The sequence below is a fragment of the Pongo abelii genome, chromosome 6 (genome assembly GCF_028885655.2).
Source record: "Pongo abelii isolate AG06213 chromosome 6, NHGRI_mPonAbe1-v2.0_pri, whole genome shotgun sequence".
Lineage (NCBI taxonomy): Eukaryota > Metazoa > Chordata > Mammalia > Primates > Hominidae > Pongo > Pongo abelii.
Window position 1 is genome coordinate 91,920,543 of NC_071991.2, and position 12,089 is coordinate 91,932,631.

Sequence of the window (12,089 nt, forward strand, 5' to 3'; positions counted from 1 at the left end):
ATTCAGTCACCAATAATTGGCACTTTAATTGTGCCAGACAGGTTTGGCACTGTGCTCCAATTACTACCGTATCTGCGATGCTGGCATTATCTGTACCCAAAGGCCCCTTGACTTAAAAGATATTTTCAAGTCAAGCTCCCAGGTCAAAATTTTCCTTCAAATTTCATAGGTGGTTCAGACTCGTTATACTATAGAACCACAAAAATGTGATCCACAAGGCCTGAGTGGTTATCAGTTTGAGAAAGATACCCCAGTTCCACAGCCTAGATAACATCTTCTTGGCCCAGGAGCTTGCTGCCGGAGAAGACTGCATCCTGTACACTGAGAACACTGCCTCAGTAATTCCCATGGACTGCCCCTCCTAAGATGCAGACAAATTGGAGACGGGGCGTTTATTGTTTTTCTTCCTCTGCTATGTCAGATTTTATTGTATCTTCTGAGCTCACTGTTTCCTTAGCCCTTAATCCCTGTACTCTTCCAAAACATGCATTCCTACACTCTCAAGCCTTAAGGGAAATCTTGTAGCCATTACTACTATCTGTGCCATTCTAAAAGTTGATCAAGATTACTACTTTCTCCAGGAACTAACTGCCTCATATCCGTCCACTCCTCAGCCCCATGAAAAGAGAATTTCCTGCTCCACAGCTGCTTCTCTTAAACCCCACTCCAGCTTTCCACCATAACCCCCCATAGTACATCTCAGACCATGAGCACCACAACTGTCCCTTTCACCTTGATTACTCCTAACTTTGCAGGTACCTTACTGAATATTAGTGCATGCCCTTTACAACATAACTACTGGACTTGTCGCCTTGACTCAGGAATACACCAAGATATTATTCGTATACAAATTAATTCATACTTTTAACATACTTTATAACACCACAAAGATATTCTTAGACAACCAAAATATTTCAGATTTGTTTTCCTAGGTAATACTCTGTACATGAGAAACTTCCTTCAAGGGAAACCTATAAAGATTCCTTGTACTTCTATTTGTTTTCTTCCTTTTTACTGTCATAATAAAATATTTTCTACACAGAGTTTGGAGCAATGTATGGAGTACCTACTAGGAGATTTTACTATTTAGACCATTCAGATACCCCAAACAATTTATGTCAAAACTGATGTCAAGACACAAAGAGATCAACTGTAACATAGCCTGGTTTTTGTTTTAAATCTTGCCTTTACCCAGTTTTGAGGCCTTAAGTAGAGGCTGACAGTTTCTTTTCTTGAGCAGCTAAGTCCACACCTCCAACACTTCTTTTTTTAGAATTCTCAGACTCCATGACCCTAAAAACCTACCTTAATTTCCCAGGGCACAGGCACCAGCTAGCTGGGACAGCACCTATGCTCAGAGCCCATGAAGTTAGTCAAATTAATCAGTCCACAGAGAGCTCCTGACATCTAGCTAGTGCCACCCCACTTGCCCCACATAAATTACCCTCTAAACTTCAGCTTGCTGCTACCCTGGCCCTAGATACAACCCCTTGTCTGGCCTTGAGTGTCAGCCTTCTCTTGTTTGGAGCTATAAATAACAAAGAACTCTGCCTTTAATCTACCTGAATGCAATTGTGTTGTGTTCTGCCATCAAAAGAATCCTTAAATCTTATAAAACAACTGTATACACCTCAAGTCTCCTAATATCTTAATACTATGCTATCCCATCAGGCCTTCTTTGTTTAAAGAGTGAAAATAAATTAATAAATGCTGAACTGGAAACACTGAAAAACTAATGCTTTTATTTCTCACACAGTTATTGTCACAAAAATTATGCTTTCAGATTTCTTTGGTAAGAGCAGTTTACGTATTTTTGCATGCTTACTGCAAAGATTATCAATGGTTCTGGATTTTCATAAGAATTAGGATGTGGTACCTGAAAAAGAAAATTATATTTCAGAAATCTTTCTCTAATAACCATTTATAGATTATATATTTTTCTATACTCTTTCTACTCTAGCCACTATAGATTTAGCCTAGAAAAAAAATTATTTAACTGAAATTGCCACCCAATTAACAATATAACAAATTACAAAAGATTATAGGAGTCCATATATCAGAATTTAACTTACAGACATTAGTAAAGTACATAAAAATTAGTATTGATTTTATTTCCAATTATTTGTTTGAAAATTACACAGAATAATGAACAAAACTACTATATCTCTATATATAGTATGTATGTATGTGAAACAGAATGAAATAGAATAAGCAAGAGAGAAAATATATAAGATGAAAAATACAAAGCTACAGAATTATGTCATCATTCATTTCAAATCTTAAACATTCTGGTAAATTAAACTTTTAAAAATGTTAAATTCAGCACTTAAAATGGGGTTTGCATCTATTTTTAGAGAGATGAGATAAAACAGTTCAAACTCAGGAAAAAAAAATCTGAGTTTATAGAGATACATCATTAAAACACTGCGAAGCCCTGAAAATTTTAGAGTTTTGGAGGGGCTCAGTGTTCCATGTAGTGGAGTTTTAATAGATACCCGTGAGGCATTCTGGCAGAATGACAATTCCATTGGAGTAGTGGGTAAATAGCTCTCCACTTGCAGTAACATTAATATTTGTAAACTCCTGTCTTTAAGAGTTAGACAGATGACTCTTTGTTTAAATTTGACAATAATAAACCAAAATTGAAATACAAAGATATGGATTTTAACATGTAGTCTGTTACTTACTAGAAACTTTAAAAAAATGTATTTGACCAATACAGAATGTATTTAAAAGCAACACTGGAGAGTTTAGAGGGAAAGTTTAGTAGAAGAAAACAGAAAGAAAGCATCAACTATTGTGTTTATATCTGGTCTTATCTTAAGGTTATGTACAAAAACGATTTTTCTTATGTCAATACAATTTATCTTATTACGTCAGTATTTTATTAATCTTTTTCTTGGAAAATCTCTTCTACTTCATTAGTGGCATATGCCAGATGTTTACTAATAATACATAACTTTGAGTAAATGGATTTTATTTATATAGAAGTGATCCAATCCAGGAGTAAGCAAACTACAGCCAGGTACCATATCTGGCTTGCACCTTGTTCTTGTAAATAAAGTTTTATTGAAACACAGTCACAGCTATTCATTTACAAATTATCTATGGCTGCCTTCACACTACAACAGAGCTGAATACTTGAGTACTTGATGCAGAGATCATTTGATCTGTAAATCCTAAAATGTTTGCTCCCCAGTTCTTCTTCAAGATAAGTTGTTCATAAAGAGGGTAGTTCTTTGTAACTGATCAAATTAGTCTAAAAGTTATCTGTGCCATTGATGCATATTACCTTGCCTGAAAGATACTATTGAATAAGATTATAGTGGCTGAATGCTTTCAATTGATATTTTATATATATATATATATTTTTTATATATATACTTTAAGTTCTAGGGTACATGTGCACAACGTGCAGGTTTGTTACATATGTATACATGTACCATGTTGGTGTGCTGCACCCATTAACTCGTCACTTACATTAGGTATATCTCCTAATGCTATCCATCTCCCCTCCCCCCACCCCATGGCAGGCCCCAGTGTGTGATGTTTCCCTTCCTGTGTCCAGGTGTTCTCATTGTTCAATTCCCACCTATGAGTGAGAACCCATGGTGTTTGGTTTTTTGTCCTTGTGATAGTTTGCTGAGAATGATGGTTTCCAGCTTCATCCATGTCCCTACAAAGGACATGAACTCATCCTTTTTTATGGCTGCATAGTATTCCATGGTGTATATGTGCCACATTTTCTTAATCCAGTCTATCATTGATGGACATTTGGGTTGGTTCCAAGTCTTTGCTATTGTGAATAGTGCTGCAATAAACATACTAGTGCATGTGTCTTTATAGCAGCATGATTTATACTCTTTTGGGTATATACCCAGTAATGGGATGGCTGGGTCAAATGGTATTTCTAGTTCTAGAACCTTGAGGAATCCGCACACTGTCTTCCACAATAGTTGAACTCTTTTACAGTCCCACCAACAGTGTAAAAGTGTTCCTATTTCTCCACATCCTCTCCAGCACCTGTTGTTTCCTGACCTTTTAATGATCGCCATTCTAACTGGTGTGAGATGGTATCTCATTGTGGTTTTGATTTGCATTTCTCTGATGGCCAGTGATGACGAGCATTTTTTCATGTGTCTGTTGGCTGCATAAATATCTTCTTTTGAGAAGTGTCTGTTCATATCCTTTGCCCACTTTTTGATGGGGTTGTTTGTTTTTTTCTCATAAATTTGTTTGAGTTCTTTGTAGATTCTGGATATTAGCCCTTTGTCAGATGAGTAGATTGCAAAAATTTTCTCCCATTTTGTAGGTTGCCTGTTCACTCTGATGGTAGTTTCTTTTGTTGTGCAGAAGCTCTTTAGTTTAATTAGATCCCATTTTTCATTCAATTGACATTTTTATCCCTGAAATTATCATTCTAACAAGCATTGAAAAATAAATTTTTATATTTCTAGTTCACTTGAATTGTTTAAACCAGATAATCTGGAAGTGAGTGTTTAAAGCACTCTGTATTAATAGCTTAATAATAAAATTGATGCCAAATATGGAATAGTCAGAACAGAGTTTCCATTTCAGGAATTTCTTTAAGATTATATCTGAGACTAGGAATTCAAATCACTCCTGGAAACTGAAGAAAGATACTAATATTCAGCTGGATACAATCCTTTCTTGTTAATACAATGCAAAATAATCCCTTCTATAAATAACAACACCTTGAATATTTTTTCCATATAGGTATGTATTAGGAAATAATGAAGGCTAAAACCTTAACCAATTCTACTTTAAAAATTACTCCCAGGAAATAAAATAACAGGAAATAACTAAATTTAAGAGCACATACTTGGAAAAACTACTATGTGATATACTATTATTTATATCTCTCTGAAATTTAAAGTTGCTTTAGAAAATATATTCCATCTTATTCCAGAGATTTTATATTGAAGTACCTCTCATAATTGCAAGAACTGTACAACAACTTGTATTTGCAAGAAACACGTTCAATAGTATTTCAAACCTCTTTGATTCAATGGCTGAACGCTGTTAAGTATATTACCAGATCCTTGTACTTATAATGGTTATTTTTAACATGGCCGAATTTTGCTAAATCAAGACTTCTTTTTAAATGAATATTAATTATGATAAACAGTATTTTACTAAGTTTATGAGGCTATATATAAAATGGTCTCGCGAGTCAAGTCCAATTAGGTGCTCCCTGGTAAAATGCTTCCGTAAGATTCTGTATCATCCTTTAAGAAATCTGCAATTGCGCAAGCATCTTTAAGGCTCAGGTAAATTTAGCCTCCTCACGTCCACCCTTTTTAAAAATGTTCAGCTAATTGCCCCTGGAAACTTTAGATCATTCTGGTCTCACAGCATAACCTTGTAGATACAAATAAATTTCATCTATATTGCTGAAATGATTATTGCTATTGAAATGATGAAAGCTGTAGTAATGCTAACTCTGCTTATGATTGCTAGCTTTCTCTAGTGAATTTTCTTCATTTCTTTTTCTGAAGACTACTGTACGGTTTTCCTTTTTCTCAAGTCTCCAAATTTCTCTTCTTTTCTCCATGCTATTTAAGCTTCTAATCTCATCTTTCAATTCATTAAGACAACAAAAGGATGGAAATATCATTATCTTCCCATCAACAATTCTGTAAGCCAACTTTCTCCGGCACTGAAATATTTATCTTCCCTCTTGTTTCACTTTATATTCATCCGTATAGCTCATTCATTCATTTTTATTTCTCCAGAACACTCTAACTTATAACAATAACACAATTTACTGTCCCATTTTCCTACCAATATACATTTATTTTTATTGTAATTACCTGTGTATGTTAATGAAGCTGACAAGAGTCTCTCTAAGGTATATTCCCACATAAATTTGGGCACCTTCAACTTTACTTGATATTGACAAAGTGATCTGAAAGTGATCGGGTATAACTGTTTCTACCAGCAGGGAATGTAATCCTTGTGAGACTTTATATTATGGTATTTTAATTTTTAGCAAATTTCAAAATATAAATGGTATTTTATGATTTTTGTAATTTGCATTTCCTTATTTACCAGTGAGATTAAATGTTTTTATATCTATTTGTCTATAGCTCTTTTTTTTCAGCATATTACAAATTGCAAAACTTTCCACCAACAAACTCCTATCAAATCAAAAACATATTCCCTAACCTACGACGTAGACTATGCCCTGCAGCCCAGTATCAGTTGTTTACTTGATAGGATCAGGATCATGCCCTATCGTTGCTGTCCAAACATATCATGCACCATCACACTCATTCTCCCAGCACGTTCTCTGATAGTGTAACCCTTCATGGGCTCCAGCATTGCTCTTCCAGTCTCCTGGACTACTTTGCACGTTTTCCTCTCTCTTCAAATTGTCAACAACTTTCTCCAACACTGGGTCTCACTTATGCTCTTGCTTATTGTATCCCTGATGGGAAGGAAGAAAATCTACAAAACCACTTGTGTCTATATTTGTACATAAGATCTTCCTTCCTGAACTTATGGATGAAATGTCACTTCTTGTATTGAAGACTAATTCCTCCACAGCTTTGCTAGATCCAATTCATTAAATTTCTCAAGGCTTTGTTCTCTAAAATATCCATCTTGTTTCCCTATATAATCAGTTTTTCACTCTCTGCTGTATAATTCCCATCATAATACGATCCATGTTTTAAAAGCTTTGTCTCATTCTCTATTTGCCACCGTATTATTCTACTTCTCTTTATAGCAACAGTCTTTGAAGCAATTATTACTTCTCCCTTTATATATTTCCTCAACTTAATTTTTTCTTTATTTCAACAACCCCATTGAAACTTGTCCTATTGAAGTTACTAATAATCACCATCTTGCCAAGTTCTTAGTCCTCACCTTTTTGATTTCTTAGCAACTGTTAACTCAGTTGTGTCTATCTTGAAATTCTTTCTTTATTTGGCCCTGTATTCCTACATCACTTTCTTTATCTTTGTAGCTGACTCCTGCATTTTTCCATAGCTCTAAATTATCAAGCACCTCAAGGATATCATTGGGCCTTCTCTAATTTTTTCTCTCCCTACAGAATCTCATTTTGTCTGATGGCCTTGGTTAACATCTCTCCATTTTTTACTTCCAAATGTTTGTCTTCAGGCTGAACTTCTTTCTTGAACAGAAACCTCTGTATCCAATTGTCTAATTCATGCTTTCATTTGGCGCTATAATAGGCATGTTAAACTATGTCCAAAACATAACTGCCCTCCCCCCGCATATCATCCCAATCTGCTTTTCCTCCCCATCTCACTGAATAGAATCACTATTCACACAATGTGTTAGGGCCAAAGGCCTGGAAGTCATTCTCGATTGTTTTTTCTCCTTATATCTTATACCCAAATCGTAATTGTTTAAACTCTTAATTTTGCAAAGTCTAAAGGGTAGGTACTTTTCTCTATCTTCAAAATCGAGAACAGTGATTGGCATGCCACAGGTGCTATCAAATAGCTGTTGAATGATTAATGAATGCAGCAGCAAAATTTATTTTTATGTAAAATATGTAAATCTTTTCTTAAACCATAGATGAGAAGCTCTCAGAAAAAATGCAGTTTAGCATTGCTTTCATATGCATATGTAAAAATGCTTTAGAAATAGTCAATCAAGATTATAATTATTTATGTTTTAAATTGATATTCCATTGGCATAACTGTTATACTCTTTACTTTTTCAGGTGTGTTATTTTTGGCTTTCCTGCCTGGGTGGGTTTCCTGATATTTTATGCTATTTCCACATCTTTCAATCCAAATGTATAATTTTTTAAAATTAATCATTCATGGAGAAAAGATAGTCTCTAGTGACATTTAAGGGTATCAAGCAAAAGAAAAAGACACATACAATTATCCAAGATAGATTTATAGTACTTCTGACAGCACAAGTTAAACAAATAGTTAACAAATCCAAAACAGAGCAATTCAAATCCTTCATTAGAAGTATTCATTTCTGTGTATGTCTGCTGAAGAAACATTATAATAATAGTTAATTATTTTGATTTGGACTATGAACTATTCTCAATCATAGTAAGGAGTGAAAGAACACTATGTTTCCTTATATGGAAAAAAATACATACTTTGATAGATCACAATATCTTTCAAATACTGACTCTTGATCCTTTTACCTATAACATGCCTAGGTAGTGCAGTTGATATTTGTTGTTTTTATCTTCCTGTCATCCTTTTCTTTGCATCTTTTTCATTAAGGAGGACAGCTCTTTCTTTCACTTGGTAGAGTCTATAATCACCTGGCTTCACTTCCTGAATTTTATGGTGCATATGAAAGAAAAAGCTTCGGTGACTTTATCTTCCAAAGATTGGTATAAATCTTGGGAAGGGGATGCTATGCACTTTTCTCTGGCATTGCTAGTTGTTACGTACAATCCAAACTATATCTGATGATGGCCAGGAGACAAACTTCTTGAGCATGAAACCATTAGAAAGTAAAATTGAGCAGAGACAGAGCATAAAAAGAGGCAGGTTATCTGATATTTGATTATTTTATTGAGTTCCTGGATCCAGCTACACCTAAATGACCCTGAATTTTTATGTTTCTGAGCCAACATATTCTACTATTTATTGAGTTTTTGTGACTTGTAACCAAAAGGTGTTCTTGTAAATACAACCAATGATAGAGCTTTTAAGTAAATATTCACATAATTGTTTTTACTAATTTATAATTAAAATGTGTCAATATGCTTTTCAGAGTCCTCAAGTACTACTATAAGCAAAATATGAGCAGTTAGAGCATTTGAATTTTACTTGGAATGACCAAATAACAATTCGTGTCAAAGCATTAACTAAAAGTGCCTGACTTAAATAGAATCTGACATTGTTGATTTATTGTCTAGGAACTGCAGGATTATATAATTGATTGAATTATTGAATACATGTGATTTGCCTTATCCTTCTGTTACTGTTGATTCTTAATTTTATTTGTGAGTCCCTTCTCCAAGTTAAATTTCTTTTTCGCTCTTTAAACTCTCTGTGTTATTTCATCTACTTTTATGATTTCACCCCAACTCGTATGCTGATGATTTCCAAAATTTACCTTGATTTTCAGATTTCTGTATTCAACTGCCACTGGGTATCTTTTATTAGAATAAAAGCATAATATTATCCCATTATTTCTTAGTCTCGTGTGAAATCATAATTATCATCATTGAGTAAATACCAAGAGAGAGGAAATACAAGGAAGTAACAGCTTCAAAACCTATTAGTATATAAAATGATGTACACTAGGGGTTAGGAACCCCTACTATGTGCTTTTCTAATAACCTAAATAGCAACTCAGAGGAGATGGGGCATATAAATTAACTCTTCTCCCCTTGGTCCCTTACTGATCTAGTTATGCCAGGTAATTAAATTCAGCATTAATAGAATAGGCCTTGGGTGGTATGCTTAACTGATTTCCCATCTCCTCTTCTCTATGTTGTCCTAGTCTTGTAGGGCCCATCTAAATTAGTAGCTCTACATTCAAATTTTGGGAGTCGTGGTTGATTTGTCCATTTCCTTAAGTCTTGCTAGCTAATCAAAAAATTTCCCACCTGGATATTTCTCCAGTCGTTTCTTTTGTTCATTCCTAATTCTGTTATGCTACTCATATTTTGCCTGAAAACTGCAGCAACACACCATTGATCAAATAACACTTAATCACTGATGGCTTCACTGAACGTTCTCTGGGGTGAATTAGAAACCCCTGTTCTGTGGTTTTCTAGTAACATGTAATAATTGGTATCATTGCATCAAGTACATATTGATGTCATTTTATTTTAGTTGTATGTCTATTTTTCTAGGACAGGAGCAATTTGGTTTATTATTGTTTTTCAACATGAAGAGATGGAGGGATATTGAGTCCCTTCAAAATATGACAAAGAACATTAATCCTGTCTCATTTCTTTTTTTTATTTAAATGTACCATTGCTAATTACCTAAAAAAGAAAAATCTAGGAAACGAAATTATCAGTTGATTTTTTGTGCATTTCAGCATTGTTTCTAGGGTTGATAATTTGCTTCACAATCTTCAGCCTTTTATAAATGATGGCAACATCATATTATTCCTCTCATTCTGTGCCTTTTTAACATGTTCAAAGTAATGTTTACTCCTGGATGATAAGATCTGTAATAAACCTAAGCGCAATTCTTTTAGAGCCTTATCTGTCTTCAAATTTCAGAACCTGGGTGCAAGTTGAGACATTTCCTTTGACTGGAACATTTTTCTCCAAGAATCATGTTGTCACAATTTTGCTCTTCTCCAATATAGCATCTTCAGAAAGTCATTCTCAGACTGTAATTGCAAAATACTTGCCACTTTCTGTAAACCACTCTGTGCCCTGCCCTTCCCCCTTCTGTAATTGCCTGCCATTTTACCTTCTGTAAATCATTCTGTGTCTCCTTATGCTATTTTATTTTCCTCATCATACTAATAATTAACTGACATCACTTAATTTTATATTTCTTTATTTTTTATTGCCTTTATAACTCCTAAAATATAAACTCTTGAAGTCACAGACTTTGTCTTATACACTCTTTTATTTCCATAGTTTAGAATACAACTTGGAATATAGTAGACCTACCATATCTATTTTTAAAATAAAGAACTGGTGCATAAAATTACATTACTTTCCTGTCCCCTTCTATGTTGTTCATGAACATGTATTGTTTAGCCATTAAAGTTATTCACCTCCTCCCCCTTTTTAATTATATTACTGGCTTCATTCTTTTCCCATTTAGTAAAAATATAATACGAACATAATCATTTCGCCTTTTCCCCTTCCATTTTGCTTTCCTTGCTATTATCTGAAACTTCAAGCACCTTTGGTGGTTTACTTCTTCCCTAGTTCATTAACTAAGTATTCTTCCTTTACTTACTTATCTTATTTTAGATATATCTAATTTTGAGATGTCCTATTAAATTATTTATTTTCTTATTTTATTTCTTAGGATTTCAGATGATGTGAAATTATATTTCTTTTTTAGTTATAAGAATATTATGATACATTATATTCCAATACAATATTACATTTGCATTAAGAGAACTGTGCACTCTTAGGCTTATCTCCTAAGATAGCCTTAAGGGAAAAAAGTTAAAAAGAACTACTAACTTCCTATCTTAAATTATACTCTCTAAGAATGACAACTAAAAATAGTGGCTGTGAATGACACCAATAATTTATTCATTTCTATAAAAATGGAAACTGTGCAGTAACGAGAATTGAGCAGGGTACTTTCAAGTTATTAGATAGCCACAATAAAGATAATGAACTGGAAAACGGTAGTTACAAACATAACGTAGTTTATACGGCATGGACATCTTATATAACCCCTGGAGGTTAGCTATGCCCTGGGACACTCAGAATAAATAATTCATTTTCCATGTAACACGATTCTGACCAATGACCTATAAGTAGAATTGCCTTGTGGAATATCCGGGAAGTGTCTTAAAGGAGGAATCTGTTACTACCATGTTTTTTCTTACTTCAGGCATTTACTTGAGGAGCTGCCTTAGAAAATGATGTAGAAACTGTATGTTGTGATCAACAGATCAGCAAAGGAGAAAGAGCTGGCATTCCTGATAATGTGGGGCTTCAGACCAGCGTTAGATTGCTTACAATTAATTCAGAATGACATAAACTTTTCTATTGCTTAAGCCACACTTATTTTGGATTTTCTGTTAATTACAGATTAATTTATCTTCCAAAGCAAAAGTCAGTTGGCAGAGTTGAAATTGTGTTTCAGGTTAGTTATATTGATAAACAGTGTGTCATTGAAGGAATAAAATAAATGGGAAATAATGACTATCATAAGAATCTCTTGTCTCAAAAATTGGGCTGAGACATTTTGTTGGTATTTATGAACTTTCTCATTCCACATATGCAAGCCTTTTTCTGATTGCACGGTTAGAGAAGGCTTTGCATTATACAACTTAGCATTGTGCAGAGATGAAAATGGAAGGGGAGGAAGAATGTAAAAGAAAGCCAAAGTGATTGTAATTCCCCCTTCTTGTTTAGAAATTTAAACCATTCGTCATGTGAGTGAATTTTATATATTTCT

At 34.0% G+C, this 12,089-nt stretch overlaps 1 long non-coding RNA gene across 1 annotated transcript in view; it reads right to left on the bottom strand.

The window, feature by feature from the left end:
- Window positions 1–1,716: 1,716 nt before the first annotated feature.
- LOC100937327 (uncharacterized) overlaps window positions 1,717–12,089 on the bottom strand; it is a 50,930-nt gene continuing 40,557 nt past the window's right edge. Inside the window, exon 4 of the long non-coding RNA XR_002915826.2 lies at window positions 1,717–1,876. This is a non-coding gene — a long non-coding RNA (uncharacterized LOC100937327). The remainder of the gene's footprint in view (window positions 1,877–12,089) is intronic.